The following is a 22,559-nucleotide window of genomic DNA, read 5'->3' as shown; positions in this document are numbered from 1 at the left end:
GAAAATGGCCTGTAGTTTTCCTGTCTTGTAATGCCTCTGCCTGCCTTAGATATCAATATCACTTATTCTCATTTAGGATAGATCTTTGTTGTCAGTGATCTGTGTACTTGCATTTAAAACTTTCATCAGGTGACTCCCCTTACCCAGAGACAATCACAAGGATAATATATAATTTGTCCAAACTGTGGCAATTTTAATATTTATGCCAAGACAAAAGGGATAATCTCAAAATATGCCAGAAAACTGGGACATGTGGTTACCCAATCAGTCGTCTTAAACAAATGCCCACATTACTTAGGAAAATATCTATTTAATTTTTTTTAATAAGTAGAAAATCTTCCTTAATGCAAACAAATACATTCTCAACATGTTTTTTTTTTCTCTTTTTTGATGGCTTAAACAACAGAAATTTATTTTTCACAACTCTGGAGGCTAGAAATTGTTCTCTTTTAATCTTAATAATTGTACATTCATTTTCAAAGTCTGTCACTGCTTATTAAACAGGTGACACAAGCAAAAATCTGCCTAACTTAAATGTAGACTTTTCTGGTGTTATCAACCTCTTTGTATATGTTGTTAGTGTTTTCTTACTGATGGTAGACAGAAAGAATACCTAGAGTAAGACTCTCTGCCCTCTTTGGGGGAATGTGTATGTATACATCTTATAGGCCAGTCTCACACAGGTTTTTGTCTTTCAGCTTTCAGCAAATAAATATGCTGAACTTCACTATTTCAACTTACAGAAAACTTGCTACAAACTATGAAATAGCTGCAAGTTCTCATTAAGGTTTTATAAACACTACAAGTCATTCTGCTAGGAAATTGATTTTCTTCAGATTGGTTAAGAAACAGAGGGGAAATTTAAAGTTGTTTTTGTTTTCAGATGTTGTACATAAAAAAAATCTATGTCAGACAGAGACACAGACACAGACATATGTTTTCCTGTGAATTCTACCTTGGCATGGGCAATTCCTATAGAAGTGACAATGTATATTCTTGAACATCTTAAATACAATATCAGTTCAACCTGTTTTTCAAGTTAACTTTCTAAGATCAAAAGTTACCTGCACTCTCTATTGATCTCCATGTACTTACAAAATAAATGATGTTTATTTTTGCCAAAGGAATAGGGGATACAAAGGTATCTGATAATATTCAGACAAAATATCTCAGTGGAAAAATATTTAGGAACTTAGGTCCAGAAAAGAAGAGACAATTAGAAAGGAATAAGCAGAAAATTATTTGAAAGCAGAAGCTGTGGTCTATAGCTAACATATGAAAGACAGAGTTAAAAGAAAGAGAGGAGAAAAGAAAGTTAATGTACGGGGATACCTTAGAAACAGAACAGAGCATGAAGGAAAAAACAATTTCCAATAAGTCATGCAACTGAAAAAATCTAGGAACCTTATTGGGCTGTACTCAAACAATCAATATTTTTTTTCTGTGGCCTATCCATTCTCATTCATTTCATTTTTAAGAAATACAAATTTCACAGGCCTAGAAAAACCCCATTTTTTTTCCTTAAAATGTTTTAAAATAAAGTTTTTAAAAGTAAATGAGAAATATATGGCTGTATATTATGAAAAACTTGAAGCAAAACAAAGACATACATTTATTTTAATTCCATAGATAATTATATATGTATTTAAGAAAAATGTGCACAAACTCAGCGATGTTACATAGCCATTTTGATTCTAATAAAATGAACTAGCACAAAGAGTTTCAGTGTAAAAATAATTTAAATGGGTATACCCTAAAAATATATCATAATTTGCTTAACCAGCCTCTTTTTGGACTATTTTCAAAACTCTTTATATTATAAGCAGCAAAGTAATAGAATGCTAAATCAATTTTCAAAGCAATCTTAATTAGGCAAAATATAATCCTAAAACACACAGGTTACATGTGGCAAGGAATTTTCCCTCTATTGTGATGGATATTTAAGCTCTCTCTTGAATGGAGAGGAGACACGGAGTATATAGGTGCCTGTGCAAAGCCTCAGAGCATAAGCATGGTAAGGAGGTTTTCCACATTTGTAGATGGGATTAGCAGTTGCAGCATACTAATCATAATATAGAAGCTTGAGTTGGAGGAGGAGAGAATCCACACTGGGTTCTACTTGCAATCAGGGAGGCAACTAGCAGTGCATAACACAGCATGTGTAAACTTGAACACAGTGACAAGAAGGTCTGTGGGATGGGAGGGAGGGGGTTTCTTCAAATGGGAAATTGGTTACATGTTGAGGAATTTATCAGGTAATTGAACATATTGAAAATAATCGGAGCCAGGTTTCTCATCATTGGAAGACTGAATTACAAGGATAAAAAGCAAGAAAACTATAATGAAAGCTGTGATGTTGGATTAGAATCAGATATATCACTGAATATACACAGTATTCAAAAGATCGATAGATACACAATAAATATATAAATATCTTTGGCCACTGAGAGAACCTAAAAACAGCAACACTCTCCTTGCAATGAGTACGTCTACTGTCCAGAACAAGGTTGCTAAAAACGTTACCATTCTCCACCGAAACAAACTAGCGTACCTTAAAAAATGTGAGTCATTTAAAATCTGAGACAGGGAAGAGACAAAATAAGCATAGAATATCTTATGCCTTCTTTTGAGAGAAAGAAGGCATATCCTTTGCCCACTTTTTGATGGGGTTGTTTGTTTTTTTTCTTGTAAATTTGTTTGAGTTCTTTGTAGGTTCTGGATATTAGCCCTTTGTCAGATGAGTAGATTGCAAAAATTTTCTCCCATTCTGTAGGTTGCCTGAGAAGACACTCATACAGCCAACAGACACATGAAAAAATGCTCATCATCACTGGCCATCAGAGAAATGCAAATCAAAACCACAATGAGATACCATCTCACACCAGTTAAAATGGCGATCATTAAAAAGTCAGGAAACAACAGGTGCTGGAGAGGATGTGGAGAAATAGGAACACTTTTACACTGTTGGTGGGATTGTAAACTAGTTCAACCATTATGGAAAACAGTATGGCGATTCCTCAAGGATCTAGAACTAGATGTACCATACGACCCAGCCATCCCATTACTGGGTATATACCCAAAGGATTACAAATCATGCTGCTATAAAGACACATGCACACGTATGTTTATTGCGGCACTATTCACAATAGCAAAGACTTGGAATCAACCCAAATGTCCATCAGTGACAGACTGGATTAAGAAAATGTGGCACATATACACCATGGAATACTATGCAGCCATAAAAAAGGATGAGTTTGTGTCCTTTGTAGGGTCATGGATGCAGCTGGAAACCATCATTCTTAGCAAACTATCACAAGAACAGAAAACCAAACACTGCATGTTCTCACTCATAGGTGGGAACTGAACAATGAGATCACTTGGACTCGGGAAGGGGAACATCACACACCGGGGCCTATCATGGGGAGGGGGGAGGGGGGAGGAATTGCACTGGGAGTTATACCTGATGTAAATGACGAGTTGATGGGTGCTGATGAGTTGATGGGTGCAGCACAGCAACATGGCACAAGTATACATATGTAACAAACCTGCACGTTATGCACATGTACCCTAGAACTTAAAGTATAATAATAATAAAAAATAAATTAAAAAAAGAATATCTTATGCCAAAAAGTAATAAAGTTTCCAGAAAATAGTGGTCACACAATTAAAGAATGGAAATTCCACATCCAATAATGACCAATTTGCTTCTATCAAATTGATGTTTTCACAGGTAACAACTATATTGTGGAGAAAATATGCAAAACATGCTGAAGGCATTGGAGAGTGATCAAAAACACAAAGATAGTTGGAGGACAGTTGACACTTGAATGCAGAGAGTGACCCTGTGTGAGCCTCCTGATGTTTCATTCACAGTGCTCTAAACACAATTCAGAATTACTTGACATGCCCATGTCCCCATAAAAACACACACTCATATACACGAAAATGTCATCCATAATTCAAAATTAAGATAAAAAGGTAACCAGTGTGGCAAAATTTTGAGAAGATCCAGATCAGTTGAAATAATCCAATCCAAAATCCAATCTGATGAACAGGGTCTCGGGAATTTGAAGACCCTGAAGACAATATGAAGGGGATTAATTTGTATAAAACTGAAATCACAGAAGGAAAGGAGACAATTGTATATATATACACATACATATATACTACCACAAACATATATTTTCTTCTGTTCTGTTATGATGTAATGTATACAATCTCTGAAATTATATATCATATATAAAGTCTCCCAAATATAGCCAAAAACTTCAGACAAAAATACATTTCAATATCTGTCAAAATTATATGATAAATATCCACTTATAGATCCAAGAGGCTCAATGAAGCCCGCAAAGCATAAACCAAAACTAAAATTCAACTAAGCACATCATAATCAAACTGCTAAAAGTCAAGGTTAAAATCTGAAGATAGCCAGAGAAAAATAACACTTGCAAACAAAGAACAACTGTTCCAATAACTGTTGACATTTCTTCAGAAACAATAGCAGCTAGACAAAAGTGAAACAATACCTGTAAGTGTTAAGGAATAAGAAATATCAACCCAAAATTTCATACCTGTTAAAATATTCTTCAATAATTAAAGATAAATAAATACTTCCATATGAAAAAGAAAATCAATATAATTTGTTACCAGCAGTACTGCAGAATACAACTAAGAAAATTACTTAAAGATATCAGAATGAAGAGAAATAATACTATTCAGTAACTATAAGATTCAGGAAAGAATAGGAGTGAAAATTCTAATGACAATTTCTCTTATTTGTGTGAAAATTTGTATAACTTTATAGACAAAGTTTACTACAGTATTTTGAGATTCATAAAGTATTTTTACATATGAAACCTAAGCCATAAAGACCATGAGTAAAAAGAAATAAGTGAACCTGTAAATTTACAAAGTTCTCATTTTTTTGGTGACATTGTACATTATTAATGGCAAGCAAATTGTGGAAAGGTAAAGATGTATATTATAATCCCTAGATTAGTGGCACTCAAACTTTAGCATACATAGGAATAATCTGGAAAGCTTATGAACACAGAGATTAACTTCCTCCTAGACGGTGATTCTGTGTGTCTCAAATGGGACCAAAGAATCTGCATTACTTCAAACATTCCAGGTGATGCTGATGGTGCTGCTTTGGGCACCACATTTTGAAGATGGTCACCTTAGAACAACTATTAAACAATAATTTAAAGTGGACTATCTGAAAAGCCAATGGATAAATAAAAATGAAATTTATTTTCAATTAGTCCAAAAGAAAAAAGGATAAATTACAGAGTTAAGGAGACAACAAAATGCAATAATATACTTAAATCTAACTATATGAATTATATTATTCCAGTAGAACAGGTACTCTAATTAAAGACAGAATAGTGAGAATTTTTTAAAGCAAGATGAAATTAATGTTACCTGTAAGAGAAGCAATCTAAATATATAAAGACATAGATAGATTAAAACAAATGAATTTTAAAAATTTCATCACTGGCTACATCATTGTCAGATAAAGTAGACTTCAAGATAAAGAGATATTACCAGAAATAAGAACATTTCATAATGATTAAAGAACAAATTCATTAGAAGGACAAACAAATAAATATATAACCAAACACAGAGCTTCAAAATACATAAAGCAAAACATGATAGAATTAAAGGGGGAAAAAGATTATTCCACAATGGTAGCTGAAGGTTTTAGAACTTCTCTCAGCAATTGATATAGCACCTACAAATCAGCAAAAAATGTAAAAGATCTGTACAACACTGTTAACTATGTTGATCATTGATCTAGCTGATATTTATAGACCACTAAAGCAGCCATTGCAAAATAAGCATTATTTTCAAGTGCACGTGAAATGCTCACCAATACAGACCATATGCTGGTTCACTAAAAAAGGTCTGAATACGTTTAACAGAATTAACATTATACAGAGAATGTTTTCTGATCACAGTGATATAAAATATAAAATCAATAAAAATAAAGTATCTGAAAAAACAAAAACTCTAAACATTTGGAAATTTAACAACAAACTGATAGGTAATCCATGGGTCAAGGAAGAAGTCACAAGCAAAATTAAAAAATACTTTTCTGAGGCAGGAGAATGGCGTAAACCCGGGAGGCGGAGCTTGCAGTGAGCTGAGATCCGGCCACTGCACTCCAGCCTTGGCGACGGAGCTAGACTCCGTCTCAAAAACAAAAAGCAAAAAACAAACAAACAAACAAAAAAACTTTTGCTTGAATGACAATAAAGCACTACGTATCAAAATTTGTAGAATGCAGCTATTGCTGCCTTAAAAAGAAATGCATTAAAATTGATTAAAAATAAATTTATAAGTACTTTGGGAGGCCGAGACGGGTGGATCACGAGGTCAGGAGATCGAGACCATCCTGGCTAACACGGTGAAACCCCGTCTCTACTAAAAAATACAAAAAACTAGCCGGGCGAGGTGGCAGGCGCCTGTAGTCCCAGCTACTCGGGAGGCTGAGGCGAGAGAACCGCGTGAACCCGGGAGGCGGAGCTTGCAGTGAGCTGAGATCCGGCCGCCCACTGCACTCCAGTCTGGGCGACAGAGTGAGACTCCGTCTCGAAATAAATAAATAAATAAATAAATAAATAAATAAATAAATAAATTTATAGCTTTAAATGTTTATGCCAAAAAATGACGTATACAATCAATAGCTTAAGTTTTCATTTTAAAGCTACAATTTTAAAAAGATAAGCAAAGAATGTAACTGCTTATTTTACAAAGTTTGTAAAAATATTTCCATACCAAAGTGTTTCTTCAAATTTCTTCTGTTTTATTTTGCAAGTGATGCAGGTTAGAGCCATCCTGAGTAAATTGCAATTTTATTGATTATAAAAATTCCTTTTAAATTTTCAAATGAAGAATAAAGACTTTTGATATGCTTCATTTTGTTAGCTTGGTTACTTAATATACTGGTGTATTTACTTTTATGTTTTTAAGAAAATATTTAAGATACTAAACATTGGTCTCCCCACTTGTAGGTAAAATCCTTATTGATTATCACACCTTCAAAAGAGTATCTGACATATACAAAGTTCTCAAAAATATATAGAGCTGAACTGAGCTCATAAAATATAGTGTGAATTAAAAGATATAAGTTAAGTAGAATAATTTAGGAACATACTGAAAATAAGTTTTGGAATATAAATACATGTATATAATTTAAAGATTTTTACCAATGTAGTAGGTCACTTTAATAGCTATAGAAAAATACATTTTAAAATATAGGCATGCCACTAGGACTTTATTTATTGTATATTTTCTCTGAAAACCACAAACATAAAGCCTACAATGTTTAAATCTGGGGATCGTATAAGCTCTTAGTGACGCAGATACTTGGAAAATGTTAAAAATGTAAGTGAACACATTTGGAAAAAGCATCGTAAGCACAGGATTGCCTCTGAATCAAGTAACAGTTGATCATTGAAGTAAAAACAAGTTAAGAAACTTTTTACTTAATATAAAAAGTAATTCTTTTTAATCTTTCTTAAATTAATGATTCAAATTTGTAAAATTTAAAAACAATTGTGTCTTACCTGACACTAAAAGTTGGCATTGGTTTGGGTCAGGCTATATTTTAGCTTCAAAAAATTCTAGATATGAGAAGAGTCTTATGAAATAAGCTTGTATTCACCCCCTAAGAGAAGGTGTAAAAGAGTCCTCTTTCAAAAAAGAGCTGAATACCTAATAAGAGAGGATACAGGAGAATTAGAGAGAAAAGTTATGATCCTGCTTGCAACGTATCCCCTCCCACAGATACATACTCCCACCATTAGCCATGAGGCACTGTGTCCGTAAACTTGTTCTCTGGATGTAGCCATGTCTGTCTGATATCAGGGGTTTTAATGCAAGGCCAGGGATTAAGCTTGCCACTGTTGTTGATTGGAAAGGCGAAGAGAAGGTATTTCAGAGGAAAAGAGGGAACTTAGCATTTGTCCTTATCTTAAACTCAAGATTTTTAAGACTTGTGCACTCATGTTAGGACAAAACTTGATTCTTGCTGCATTAAGAGTTAAGACTCTTTGCAAAATTGTCCAGTATGTTTGCCAATTTTATGCTGAGAAATAAGCTATTTTCATTTTGGAACTTATTAATGACTTTTGAAAGGTGTTTGAACTCATATACATAATTTTAAAGCCAGATAATTTGTATTGCTGAGGTTTAAAAGAATCAAAGAAAGAAAATCATCTCAAGCTGAAAGCTTAACTACCATGTTTCAACCTGGAGGTACTTTTTAATCAGAAACTTTAATGGATCCTTGACAATAATGTTAGGAACAAGTCGCTTTAACTCAGGAGGGTACCTACTAAATGAAAGAGAACACAGCTAATTGCACGGTAATTGCTTTATATACAATACCTGAAACATGGTATTAGTCGATAATGGATGATGACAGATGGATCATGATGCTTTGACTCACTTAAGCACTGCAATTGGCAAGCAGGAGTCAATCAATTTTCACATGTCCACATAAATGGTCTCAGCTACAGTATTTCATAAGTTTTTCCTTTTTATTCTATTTTATAAGTTGTTTACCTCCTGCAAATAATATATTGGGTAGGGATAACCACTTGAAAATAAATGCTAAGAAGTATTTTGGAAAATACTGTTTTATACTCCAGTGAACAGATGAAAGGATTCACTCTGATCTGCTCTACTTAAATATAAGTATCCCATGATGATAAAGTGGATTGTTCATATTGTTCCATTATAACTCTCCTCCCTTTAGTGAGCTCCACAAACGTTATTGATCAATGGCAACTTTCTAATGAGTTATTTCTGAAAAGGTACAGATTAGTGTTCTATGGTCGGCTTTAAATGCCTCATTCTGTGGTATTACTCTCTTGCAAAGACAAGAAACAATAAAAGCTATAACTCTTCTAAATAAATACTTTAATAAATGCTAAAAAACTTACTGCCATTGGAAAAGTATCTGTATAGGTCACAAAGTACATTCAAAAATATGACCTCATTTCTCACAAACAAAGCTATGAGGCAACAAAGGAAAAGATTATTATCCTCATGTTATCACTAGATTATTGAGGCTCAGAAATATGATGATATGATTTGCCCAAAGTTATGCAACATAAAAGTAAGTGGAAATAGGATCACAGCACCCATCCTTTCCCTTCTGATTTTAAAAAAATCTGAATCTTACTTAATTTGGGAATCTGAATCTGAACCTTATTTAATTTTGTAATTGTGTCTTATAGGATTAACAATAATTTGAGAAAAATGAGAAAAAAAAAAAACTGCAACGTAACATTTGTTGTACTAAGCATTATGCCAAGCTTTTGCCTAGTATTACAGGAGTTTCTCACTTTTTTAAATCATACCCCCTGGAGATACTTATTTATAAAGCACATTTAATGTTAGAACAAACAACTCGTTATTTCTCTTTAGTGCTATATTTTCATAGGCTGACTTTTCTATAGAAATAGTAAAAATCTTATCTTTTGTTTAACAGTTTTCAAAATAAGTTGATTCCTTTGCAACTTCCAGAGGTAACCGATAGATATTTTCTTGCTTTTTCTTCTTTTCTTATTTTTAAAAATATCAGTATGAACTCATGGATTCAAATATCACTTATGTCCCTTAATTAATTGCAATTAGTATCCCAAATTGGTATCCCAATGGGCATAAGTGTTCTGTGCCATTAAAGTAGAGCTTGTTTCTATGTTTCTATAGCAAACAAGGTTAAGAAATATGTTTCTCTGTGTGCGTATGTTTGTTTTGTTGTTACTAGCTTTTTATGTTTAAAATAAAAGATCGTGAGTTTATTCTGATATTTATATCAGATATAAATTTATATATAAAATTATATATAAATATATAATAATTTAACTCAGGATTACAAGGAATTTGTTTAATATCTTCTGTGTTCCATCTGTTTATCTTTTCTGCAATGCTGAAAATTTCTGTTCTTTATAATAACAACATGATATGGCTTAGCTTTGTGTCCCACCTAAATCTCTTAAATTGTAATCCCCAGGTATTAAGGGAGAAACCTCGTGACAGGTGATTGGATCATGAGGGCAGTTTCCCCCATGCTGTTTTTGTGACAGTGAGTTAGTTATCACAAGATCTGATGGTTTTATATGTGTTTGGCAAGTTCCTCCTTGGCTCACCTTCTGTCTTTCACCTGCTGCCAAGTAAGATATGCCTGCTTCCCCTTCCACAATGATTGTAGGTTTCCTGAGGCCTCCCCACCCATGCAGAACTGTGAGTCAATTAAACCTCTTTTCTTTATAAATTACCCAGTCTCAGACAGTTCTTTATAGGAGTATGAGAATGAACTAATAAACACCACAATTTACTTATTTATTGAATCATATAATACACACCGGAAAGTTTCAGGATAACAATATCAGCACAATATAATTACTTACTTAATTTTTAAGTAAGTATTTACTTGTTTTTAAGTTGCTTTTTAGGGTGCTTTGTTTTACTTTTGGAGTTCTTTTTCTGCTGGTTATAGCCAAGAAGGATGTAGATAAAGATTATAATGCTTTAAAATCCAATGGAGTCATCACTTTCATGAGGCTGTGCCACCAACCCAGTAACAATTTAGGTTTATATGTTCATTTTTATTTTAGATTTTAGCAATTGCATTTTTATTTTTTCATTTTTATAATTATTTAAAATATTATTGTTATAAAGTTAAATCTACATAAGGAGATATTATCAGTGAAGTCTAGCTAACACCCTATTCCATCCTTCTCGCTTCCCCATCAAAGCTAACCAGCTTTTAAATTTTATGACTGAATTTTACACCTTTAAAATTATAAAATAATAGATAAGTGCTAGATGGATAGTTATTGATGTCACTGATCTTTCTAAGGTAATCAGTATCATTGTATGTATACTTTTCTCTGACTTATGTTATTCACTTAAGAAAATACCATTCGTGGTTTTTACGGATATTTCTTGCTCCTTTACACAGTGGCATGTTTTCATTGCATGTATGTATCATAGTACTTCAACTAGGCCCCAATTAAAATACAATAATTTTAATTTTTCATTGAAAATTTAATGAAAGTTTGAATTTTTATAAATATTTTGCCATTAGAGATGGTTCTGCCAATCAGTCATTCACAGAAAATATCTTTCCATAATTTTTCCCACTATAATCTTTGGAATAAATTCTTTGAAGTAGATTGTTGTGCCAAAGAATAGAATAATACATAATTTTTCTACATATTGTCAAATCCCTCTATAAATAGTTTAATTATTTTACTTTCCCAACAGAAATGAGTGAGAGTGCCTGTTTTATGCAGTTCAACCAACATTGTGTGTTATCAAAATTTTTAATTTTTGAAAATCCTATTTGTAAGAAATAGTAATTTATTGTGCTTGTATTTTATATTTTCCTTTCAATAATAATGTTGGGCATTGATTAAAAAGGCTTTTGTGTTTTTTTTCCTTGAACTTCCTTTTCATATCCTCAGCCCACTTTTATGGAATTGCTGGTTATTTTTATTATGTTTTTAATCCCTGTGTACTTTATGTTATGTTATAAACGGAAAACAAAATTTACCATCTTAACCACTTTGGAAATGTAATAGTGTTAAGTATATCCATATTATTGTGAAACATCTCCAAACTGTTTCATCTTGCAAATCTGAACTCTATACCCATTAAAAAACAATGCCCTGTTCCCTTTTCCCCAGGCCCTGGTAACCACCTTCTACTTTCTGTTTCTATGAAATTGACTATTTTAGGAAACTTATTAATTGGAATCATAAAGTAGTTGTCTTTTGGTGACTGGCTTATTTCACTTAATATTATGTCATTAAGGTTCATCCATGTTGTAGTATATTGCAGGATTTCATTTCTTTTTAAAACTGAATAATATTCTATGACTTGTATATACATTTTGTTTATCAGTTTATCTGTCATTGGACATTTGTGTTGTTTCCACCTTTTGACTATTGTGAATAGTGCTGCTATAAACACGGGATTGCAAATATCCCTTTGAAATCCTGCTTTCAAATATGTTGTATACATATCTGCAAGTGGAATTGCTGAATCATATGGTAATTATAGTTTTAATTTTCTATGGAATGTCCATACTGTTTGTCTCTTCAGTTGCGATACTTTACAATTCCACCAACAGTGAACAAAAGTTCCGATTTCTCCACATTCTTAACAGCCCTTGGTATGTTCTTACTTTATGGGTTCTTTTTTAAAAATAGTAGCCATCCCAATAGATATGAGGTAATATCTCAATGTGGTTTTGATTTGCATTTATCTGATGATTAGTGATTTTGAGCATCTTTTCATACACTTACTGGTCATTTTATATCATCTTTGGAGAAATGTCTTCTCAAGTATTTTTCTCATCTTTTAATTGGTTTATTTAATATTTTTGTTTTTTAGATGCCAGAGTATTTTATTTAACCTCTATCAGATATATGGTTGGAAAATATTTTCTACCATTTCATATATTGCCTTTTCACTCTATTGACTGAATCCTTTGATGTACAGAAGTTTCTAAGTTTGATGTAGTCCCATGTTTATATTTTTCTTCTATTTCCAGTGGTTTGTTTTTTTTTTTTTTTTTTTTTTTTTTTAGACAGAGTCTCACTCTGTCACCCAGGCTAGAGTGCTGTGGCACCATCTGGGCTCACTGCAACCTCTGCCTCCTGGGTTCAAACAATTCTCTTGCCTCAGCCTCTGGCGAGCTGGGACTACAGACAGATGCCACCATGACTGTCTAATGTTTTGTATTTTAGTAGAGATGAAGTTTCACCGTGTCGTCCAGGCTGGTCTCAAACTTCTGAGCTCAGGCAATCCGCCTGCCTCTGCCTCCCAAAGTGCTGGGATTACAGGTGTGAGCCACTGTGCCCAGTCCTGCAGTGTTTTTTCTATCATAGCTAAGAAATAATTGCCAAGGCCAATGCCCTAAAGATTTTCTTCTATGTTTCTTTCTAGTGCTTTTATAGTTTGGGATTTTCCATTTAGGTCTTTAATCAACTTTAAATTAATTTTTGTATATGATGTAACATAATTGTCCAACTTTATTCTTTTGCATATAGATATACAGTTTCCCAACACCATTTGTTGAGAAGACTGTCATTTTCCCATTGATTGGTCTCATCAGAAAGTGTGAGTCCTCTAACTTTGTTCTTGTTTTTCAAAACTGTTTTGGCTATTTAAGGTCTATTAAAATTCCAAATACATTTTGAAATATGTTTTCTGGTTCTGAAAAAAAAATGCAATTGTAGTTTGACGGGGATTTTATTAAAATTTAAGTCTTCTCATCTATGAACATAGGATGTGTTTCCATTCAGTTATGTAGTCACTTATTTTAGCAATGTTTCTTAGTTTCAATGTGCAAATCTTTCATCTTTTTCATTAGGCTTATGCCTAAGTATATTATTCTTTTGATATTATTGTAAATGGAAATGTCTCACTAACCTAATTGTCTGTTCATTGTTAGTGTTTAAAAACACAACTAATTTATGTGTGTTGATTTTTTAGTCTACAACTTTGCTGAATTAATTTATTCTAACATTTTTTGGTGGAATCATTAGGATTTTCTACATATAAGCTTATGTCATCTGTGAACTGAGATAATTTTACTTCTTCCTTTCCAGTTTGGAGGTCTTTTATTTATTTTTCTTGCCTAATTGCTGTGGTGAGAACTTCTAATACTATGTTGAATATAAGTGGCAAAAGTAGGAATCCTGGCCTTGTTTTTGGTATTAGATAAAAATCTTTCACCTTTTTACCACTGAGTATGATGTTAGCTGTAGGCTTTTCATTAGTGATTTTATCTTGTTGAAGATGTTCTCTTCCTAGTTTTTGGAGTGGTCTTCCTATGAAAGCATGTTAAAGTTTGTCAAATGCTTTCCTGTGTCAATTGAAATGATTATGTGGTTTTTGTTCTTATTTCTGTTAATATATTGTATTACACTTATTTTTATATGTAAAAACATCTTTACACTGTAGAATAAATCCTACTTGATTAGGTGTATAATCCTTTTTATGTGCTGTTGAATTCAGTTTGCTAGTATTTGGTTGAAAATACTTGCATTAATATTCATCAGGGCTATTGATCTGTACTTTTCTTGCAATGTCTTTGGTTTTGGTATTAGGGTAATGATGGCCTCATGGAATAAGTTTGAAAGTGTTCTCTTCAAAATTTTTGGAGAGTTTCAGGAGGATAGGTGTCAATTCCTTTTTAAATGTTTGATAGATTCTCCAAGGAAGCCATCTGGTATTGAGTTTTGTTTATGTATTTATGTTGAGATGTTTTAATTTATGAATTCAATCTCTTTACTTACTAACGGTCTGTTCAGATTTTCATCCTGATTCAGATTGTGTATTTTCTAGGAACTTACTTTTATTTTTTCTAAGTTATCCACTTTGCTAGCATATAATTGTTATGGTACTCTCTTATGCTTCTATTTATTTCTGTGACATTGCTCTATAATGTCTCCTCTTTTATTTCTGATTTTAGTTAGTTTAAATCTTCTCTCCTTTCTTCTTAGTTAATGTAACCAAAGGTTTGTCAAATTTGTTGATGTTTTCAAAAACCAACTCTTGGTTTGATCTTTTTCTACTGTTTCTCTATTCTCTATGTGGTTTATCACTGCTTTAATCTTTGTAATTGTTTTGCCTTTCCTGACTTTCAGTTTAGTGTGTTCTTCTTTTTCTAGTTTCTTGAGGTAAAAAGTTATTTTGGCAATTTGAGATATTTCTTCTATTTTAATGTATGCAATTGCAGCTGTAGAATTTCCTCTTAGCACTACATCTCATAAGTCTTAATATATTGTGTTTCTATTTTCACTCATTGCAAAATATTTTCTAAATACTTTTGTGACGCTTTTGACTCATTAGTTGTTTAAGAATGTGTATTTTAATTTTCATGTATTAATGTATTTCCTAGTTTTATTTGTGCTATTGATTGCTAGTTTCATTCTACTGTAATCAGAAGAGATACTTTGTATGATTTCCATCTTCTTAAATTTGCTAAGACTTATTTTATAGCCTAAAGTATTCAATCCTGGAGAACATTTCAAGTGGACTTGAGAAGAATAGATAAGAATAATAGTTATTCTGCTGCTCCAGGTTGGGCTGCTGTTTGTGGTGCCTCAGCTATAGTGCAAGTAAGGTGTGTACATGCAAGACTCAATTCACCCTGGATAGCTTTTCTGAGCCTTGGAAAATTGGCTCATCATGAATCTTAGGCTTGTTGCTTCTTGCTGCCTATTAGTAAACAATAAACCTGCTACATGTAACGTGTGTGTGTATGTTTGTGTGTGTTCTGTCTGTTGGGACTCAGGCAAGCAGTGAAAGTACAAGCCAAGATGCAGTGGACTGGAGTGGCAACACTTACACAGTAAGTCTGCTTCACATAATTCATGCAGTGAGCAAGATCAGTCTGACAGAACCATGGTTTCCTGCTGAAGCAGTAAAGTCAATAACCCTCAGTACTGCGTCCATGGGGGAAAAAAATCAGCTTGGGAATGAAGTGTCTGTATATACAGCTGGATGATGTATGGAGAAGAAAGGGCGATAAGTGGAGCATAGATTACCTCTCCTTTTCCCACAGAGATGTGAGTGAGGTGGCTGCACGTATTGAGGCAAAGGGAAAAGAATGTGAAAACAGGGAGCTGCAGTGCATGTTCTTCTGGTTGCTGGGGACTTACCATTTTTGTGGCTAGAGAGCTCAAGAGGTGGGTATTCAGATGGTCCCCAAGTCATTTGACAGGGAACCAACATGCTCAATGCAGATCCACAGAGAAAAGGACAATCACAATCTAAAGGACAAATATGAACAAAAGTCAGGGAAATCTCATCCAGACCGGTTGGTGTGCTTGTCTGATAATGGGATAATGCAGACCAAAAGGTCTCAGGCTGAATGGCATAGTTAGTGAGAAGGACCAGGTCTCCAGGTTCCCACTGGAGGCCAGTGGCCCCATACTCTTGTCAAGATAAAAGATTTTTTTAAGAAGGTGAACGTATACTTTTTGAGGGTTCCTGGTTACTGCAGCCCTTATGACAATATTTCTAGATCCCCTTAAAAAGTTAAAATAATAACATCAAAAGACAACTGAAAAATGTTAATGCCTCCAAACCCACAAATCAAGTCACTGAACACGAAAACAAGGGAAGTGTGTACTGTGTGCACTTGAGGGCTGCATCTTTCATTGCAGGTAGTCAGGGATGATTCAAATACGGGGTGAACAATGTCATGCCTGGAAAGTTGGTGTATGGTGGAATCCTGCATGTTGAGAATGCTGACAGTGCCCAGGTATATCACTCCTGGGAATGAGATGCACTGTTGTGCATCTCTAATAGCACTCTAATGTGCTATGATGCTTGCCTCTGTTGGCCAACAGCCTAAAGTTGTACACCAACCTTATGAGGAACCTGTCAAGATATGTAATTGACTCTGGATTTATGTACTTTGTGAGATCTTTGTGCTATCATACATAGGAGTCAGGGCTCATTAAAAAAATTACAAGAAACCTGTCCCTAACCATGGCATGTATTGTTTCCTCCTCTGCTACTGCCTTAACAACCAAGCAGGCATCTCTCAACTCCATCAGGAAGGTTGCTATAGACAACAGAATAGCTCTAGATATTCTTTTATCCTAACTGAAAGGAACACGTGCAACTGCCAACATCTCCTGCTGTACCTAGAAAAACACCTCTGGCATTATAGAGATACAAATAAAGGACATTCGGAAGCAGGTCCACTGGTTGCAAAATATCCCTTTGTGACCTCTTCAGTTACTAAAATCTGGGGCACACACCTCTTTAGCAACTTCTCACCTGAATTGCCGGGATTCCTGGCTTAGGCCACTGCTCCTGGAAGGCCTGATCTTTCTGCTTATAGTAGTAGCCTTCCTGGCTCTAGTAAAATGTATTCTGACTATGGCTCAACAATATTGCACTAAGATTGTGTCAATCAAAGTATCATATTGATTTAGCAAGACAAACCTCTGTCTCCATATCTAGGAAGATCTGCAGGAAATTTTGGTAAGGGAGGATATCTGGGTACAGAAGTAGACTGAAGAATAGTTCTCTGTTTGGCCTTGGACTGATGTAGTTCTCTTCTTTCTCACCTACAGTTCTCAATAATAGCTATAAAATGTGGTGGAAATACAACAACTTGAGATAAGGAGGAACTTGCTGAAATAGCTGGGCCTCTATTCCAGTCCCTCCTAGAAACATTATTTCCTTCAATATTTTAGCCCAGCATGTCATGTGGCTACCCCAGGGTAGAAAACCCAGAGCATGCTACTTTTTGGAGTCTCTAAACTATGGTACAAGTTGAGCATGCACAGACAAGACACAATACACCCTGTGTAGTTTTCCTGAGCCTGTGGGATTGTCTCATCATGAGTCCCAGTTTTCTGTTGTCTTCTTGTTACCTATGTATAAGTAATAAACCTGCTTGATGTAATTCATTGTGCATGTGAGTGTTCTGTCACAATGGACTCAAGCAAGTAATACAAATACAGCCTGAGAGGCACTGAACTGAAATGGTAAGGAGTGCACAATGAACATCTTTTATAAATATTGCAATTAGATAAAATATCATAAAGTTATATTTTAAACTGAAAACAACTTAAATCACATACAAAAAATAATTCTTGACAGCTCCAAACTCCAACTTCATGTTATTGATTTCACAAATTATGTCTTCATATATTTTATACTCATTAGAATAGATTTATAGGTTTTTTAATGTTTCATCATTTAATTTCCTTCATCAAAATTATAATAATATGGGCTACTATATTAATATTAATACCTGTATTAGATTGGTGAAAAAGTAATTGTGGCTTTTGCCATTCTTTTAGTCATTAAAGAAGTTTAATATTTATCCTCACTGGAGAAATATTTGTCTTCATCTTAATGTTGCTGTCTAATGTGCTTTCATTTTAACTTGAAGAAATTCCCTTAGCATTTACAGTAGAACTAGTGGTGATGAACTCCCTCAGCTTTTGTTTATCTGGGAAAGTCTTAATTTCTCCTTCATTTTTATGGAAATTTTTTCAGGTAAAGCATACTTGGTAGACAGATTTATTTTCTTTCAATGTTTTGAATATTTTAACCAATTTCTTCTGTTCTGCAAGATTTATTTTGTGAAATCTGCTGATAATCTTATGGACAGTCTCTTGTATGTGAAGAGTCACTTTTACTACTTTCAATATTCTGTCTTTGAATTAGACTGTTTTATTATAATGCATCTCATTGTGTTTCTCTTTGGATTAATTAGAGTTCTTGAACTTCCGGAATTTGTATATCCATTTCTTTCCTCAGATTTGGGAAGGTTTTGATGATTATCTATTTAAATGAGCTTCTGCCTTTTTTCTCTATCTCTTCTCCTCTGTAATTTCTATAAAGCATACATTGATCTTCTTGACAGCGTTTCATAGGTCCCTTAGAATTTCTTTGCTTTTCTTTATTTCACTTTATATTTATTGTTTGACTCAGTAATTTCAAATGACCTATTTTTACATTTGCTCATTCTTTCTTTTGCCTGATTAACACTCAAGGTGAACCCCTCTAGTAAACTTTTTACTTCATTTAGTGTATTTTTGTGTGTATTTTTCAGCTCCAGAATTTCTGGTTGCTCTTGTTTTGTAGTTTCTGTTCATTGTCTAATATTCTTGTTTCCTTATACATCATTTTTTGTGATTTTGTTTAGTTGTCTGTGTTCTCCTTTTGCTCATTGAGCATTTTTATGGGTTATTTTAAATTTTTTGTTTCAAGCTTGTAGATTTGTGTTTCTTAGGGTCGGTTTCTAGAGGTGTATTTTGTTCCTTTCATCGGGTTTCACTTCCCTGTTTCTTTGTATATCTTGCAATTATTTCCTGGGATATGGATATTTGAATAAACAGCCTTCTCATCCAGTCTTTTTATACTAGCTTTAGGCAGGAATAAACCTTCACCAACCAGCCAAGCCACAGCTTCTCTAAAGAGGACGTCATAAATCTTGTCTGAGCTCTTGCTTCCCCTGGCACCTGCCTGTGGAACTGAAGCTCTGATGTGCTATAATGCTTTCCTCTGTTTTCAGTGATATCCAAACTCGGCTGTTGGTATTAGTCCATCACTCTATTAGTTCATTTTCTTGCTGCTGATAAAGACACATCTGAGACTGGGAAGAAAAATAGGTTTAATGGACTCACAGTTCCAAGTGGCTGGGGAGGCCTCACAATCATGGGGGAAGGTGAAAGGCACTTCTTACATGGTGGCAGCAAGACAGAATGAGAGAGAAGCAAAAACAGAAACTCTTTATAAAACCATCAGATCTTGTGAGACTTGATCACTACCATGAGAACAGTATGGGGAAAACTGCCCACCATGATTCAATTATCTCTCCTAAAACATGTGGGAATTATGGGAGTACAATTCAAGATGAGATTTGGGTGGGGACACAGCCAAATCATATCAATTACTGCTCTTTGTTAGGTAAGAGAGAAACCAGAGACAGCCAGAAGGTTGGATGTGTGGCCCACTCTTTTGTTTCCGTTGTCGGGGAGAAACCTCGGTATTGGAGGAACACAGATGAGCACATACAATGCTATGCATTTTCCTACCTCTTTTACTTGGAATCTTCCTGGGTTTTATGTTAATCTAGGTTCTGTAAATTCTCAATTGGTCTATAGAATTCTAGCAGAAGTGTTCTGGTCTGTGCATAATTGTTAAATCAACGTTTCTGGGGAAAACAGGGCCTGAAGCTTTCTTTATCTTCCTGACATCTTTCAGGATCTTGCTGACAATACATTAAAAATTTATTTCCCAACTAGTCATATATCATTTGCTTATGGTGTTTTCCCATGCCAAAAATATCGAGTTATAGGTAATAAGACTTTTAATTTTTCTTCTTTTAGAGAAAATGTGATAACTTATATAGGAGAAATGTTCCCATTCCTAGGTTATAAAAAATTTACCAGTGTTTTACTCTGGTATTAGCATAATTTAATTATTTTTATCCATAACTTCATAACTTTCTTTTCCATTTTGACATTTTTCATTTATAGGGTGACAAATAGATGGTTTTACCTTTTTCAATTAGAAAATTATCTCAATACTATTTGTTGTTAAAAAAAAAAAAAAACAAAACAAAAAGAAAAACTCTTCCCCAACAATTTATAATGCCTTTTTTTTGAAGTCTCACTCTGTCACCCAGACTGGAGTTTAGTGGTGCTATTTTGGCTCACCAAAGCCTCCGTCTCCCGAGTTCAAACAATTCTGCCTCAGCCTCCCAAGAAGCTGGGATTACAGGCACGTGCCATGAGGCCCAGCTAAATTTTTGTATTTCTTAGTAGAAACGGCGTTTTGCCATGTTGGCCAGGCTGGTCTCGAACTCCCGACCTCAGTTGATCTGCCTACCTCAGCCTCCCAAAGTTCTAGGATTACAGGTGTTAGCCACCATGCCCAGCCTAATGCTGCATTTTTTATATGCTCAATTTCTATAGTAATTGTGTCTATTTCTGAATTGATTAAATTTTTACGTCTTTTAACTTGGTCAGTGTATTTATTCACCAATACCACACCACATCAGTTATGTTAGTAACTATACATAGAAACTTAACCATTTGTAATGAGATCTATAAATAGAATAAAAGACTCTGTAACATAAAAATATTAAAATATTTTAATTTGTGGTAATTAAGGCTTTGTTAGAGCCTTTTTCTCCCAACTGAAGAAAAGCACAACTTACCACTTCCCAAATCTTGGCAATGTGAAAAAAAAAAAAAGGAAGAATAAAGCTCCTTCTATTTGATCAGTGAAACTACTATTTTAACAAATGAAGTTCCAGTTAACTAAAAGCTCTGAACATTTGAAATTTTAGCATTATTTTCCCAAACAAAAAGTAACTTACTTTGTGAGAAAATATAATGACATAAGAAAAATACATTTTTTCTCATTTAATAATCAAAAAGGTTGAGAAATCATTTACAATGTTCTTGTTGGCTTGATGTTATCATTATTCATTGGGAACTAGGGAGATAGTAACAATGTTCAAACATAGATTTAAATCCTTTTTTTTAAATATTCATTTTTTTTAGTCACATGTTAGAAGCTAATTGTGTCCCAGAGACTTCAATAGTTTACAATATTCATTCATTGAAATCTTACAACTGCTAAAAAAGATAATCAGCATTATGTTTACATTCTATAGATGAAGAAACAGAGGCACAAAAAATTCAAAGAGCTCATATAGTAAGTAAACACTGAAGCTAAGATTTAAACTAATGATGCTCTGTAGTCTGTACTTTCATTACTGCATTATAGAAAAATGTCAGTCTAATAAAAATGTATTGCGTGTCTCCAGATCCCTAATGTTGTTCTAGGTATAGAAAGCTAATAGAAAATAAAGGACAATGTATTCCCCTCATTGTTCTTACATTTGATCAGAATTTTGACAGTGAACAGGGATGAATAACTGCTATAAAGAAAATACACTGATGATGCAATAGTGAGCAACTATTTTCCCCATCAGTTAGGATGAGGAAAATCTCTCTCTCTCTCTCTCTTTTTTTTTTTTTTTTTTTTTTTTTTTTTAGATGGAGTCTTTCGCTCTGTCGCCCAGGCTGGAGTGCAGTGGCGTCGCCCAGGCTGGAATGCAGTGGCGCGATCTTGGCTCACTGCAAGCTCCGCCTCCCGGGTTCACGGCATTCTGCTGCCTCATCCTCCCGATTAGCTGGGACTACAGGCGCCTGTCACCACGCCCAGGTAATATATATATATATTTTTTTTTTTGTATTTTTTAGTAGAGATGGAGTTTCACTGTGTTAGCCAGGATAGTCTCGATCTCCTGACCTCGTGATCTGCCCACCTTGGCCTTCCAAAGTGCTGGGATTACAAGCGTGAGCCACCGCGCCCGACTGAAAACCATTTTTCATATGTGTTGGCCAAAGATATGTGAGCTAAACCATGGAGGATGAAAATAAGCCAGCAATATGAAGAGCTAGGGAAAGATATTTCTACACATCTAGATGAGTAAATGCTGGAGTGACAGGGCAGGAGAAAGCCTGCCATTCTCAAGGAGCAAAGGAGAATGAAATGAGGTTGGAGAAGGAGGCTGATGGACAAGTAGATTGAGTCATGTAGGAACTTGTAAGTCACAGTAAGTAAAATGCATATTCAGTGTCAGAGAGGCTAGCATAGAAAGGGTTTTAAGCAAGGGAGAGACAAACTACAAGTTACATCTTCAAAAGAGCATTCTGATTGCTCTGTGGAGAATGAATTTTTTGGGATGAGAGTGAAAGCAAAAAGAACATATCAGAGGTAATTTTAGCAGAATGACAAGAAGTGATAGTTTGAACCTGGCAGTTGTGTTAGAAAAGGAAAGAAAGAAATAGAATAAAGAAAGTTTCTGGTAATAGCATCCACAGAGCTATTGTTCGATTGAATACACAAAGGCAGAGCAATAAAGAGGAAAATAAAACCAAGGTTGGTTGCTAGGTGTTTACCTTGAACCTCTGGGAACCTGCTGATGCCAGGTATTGAGCTGAGCAATCTTTAAAACTAGATTATAGTGGAAATAA

The sequence above is a fragment of the Theropithecus gelada genome, chromosome 11 (assembly GCF_003255815.1).
Source record: "Theropithecus gelada isolate Dixy chromosome 11, Tgel_1.0, whole genome shotgun sequence".
NCBI lineage: Eukaryota > Metazoa > Chordata > Mammalia > Primates > Cercopithecidae > Theropithecus > Theropithecus gelada.
The sequence above is the reverse complement of the archived record's forward strand: the minus strand, read 5'-3'. Positions refer to the sequence as shown.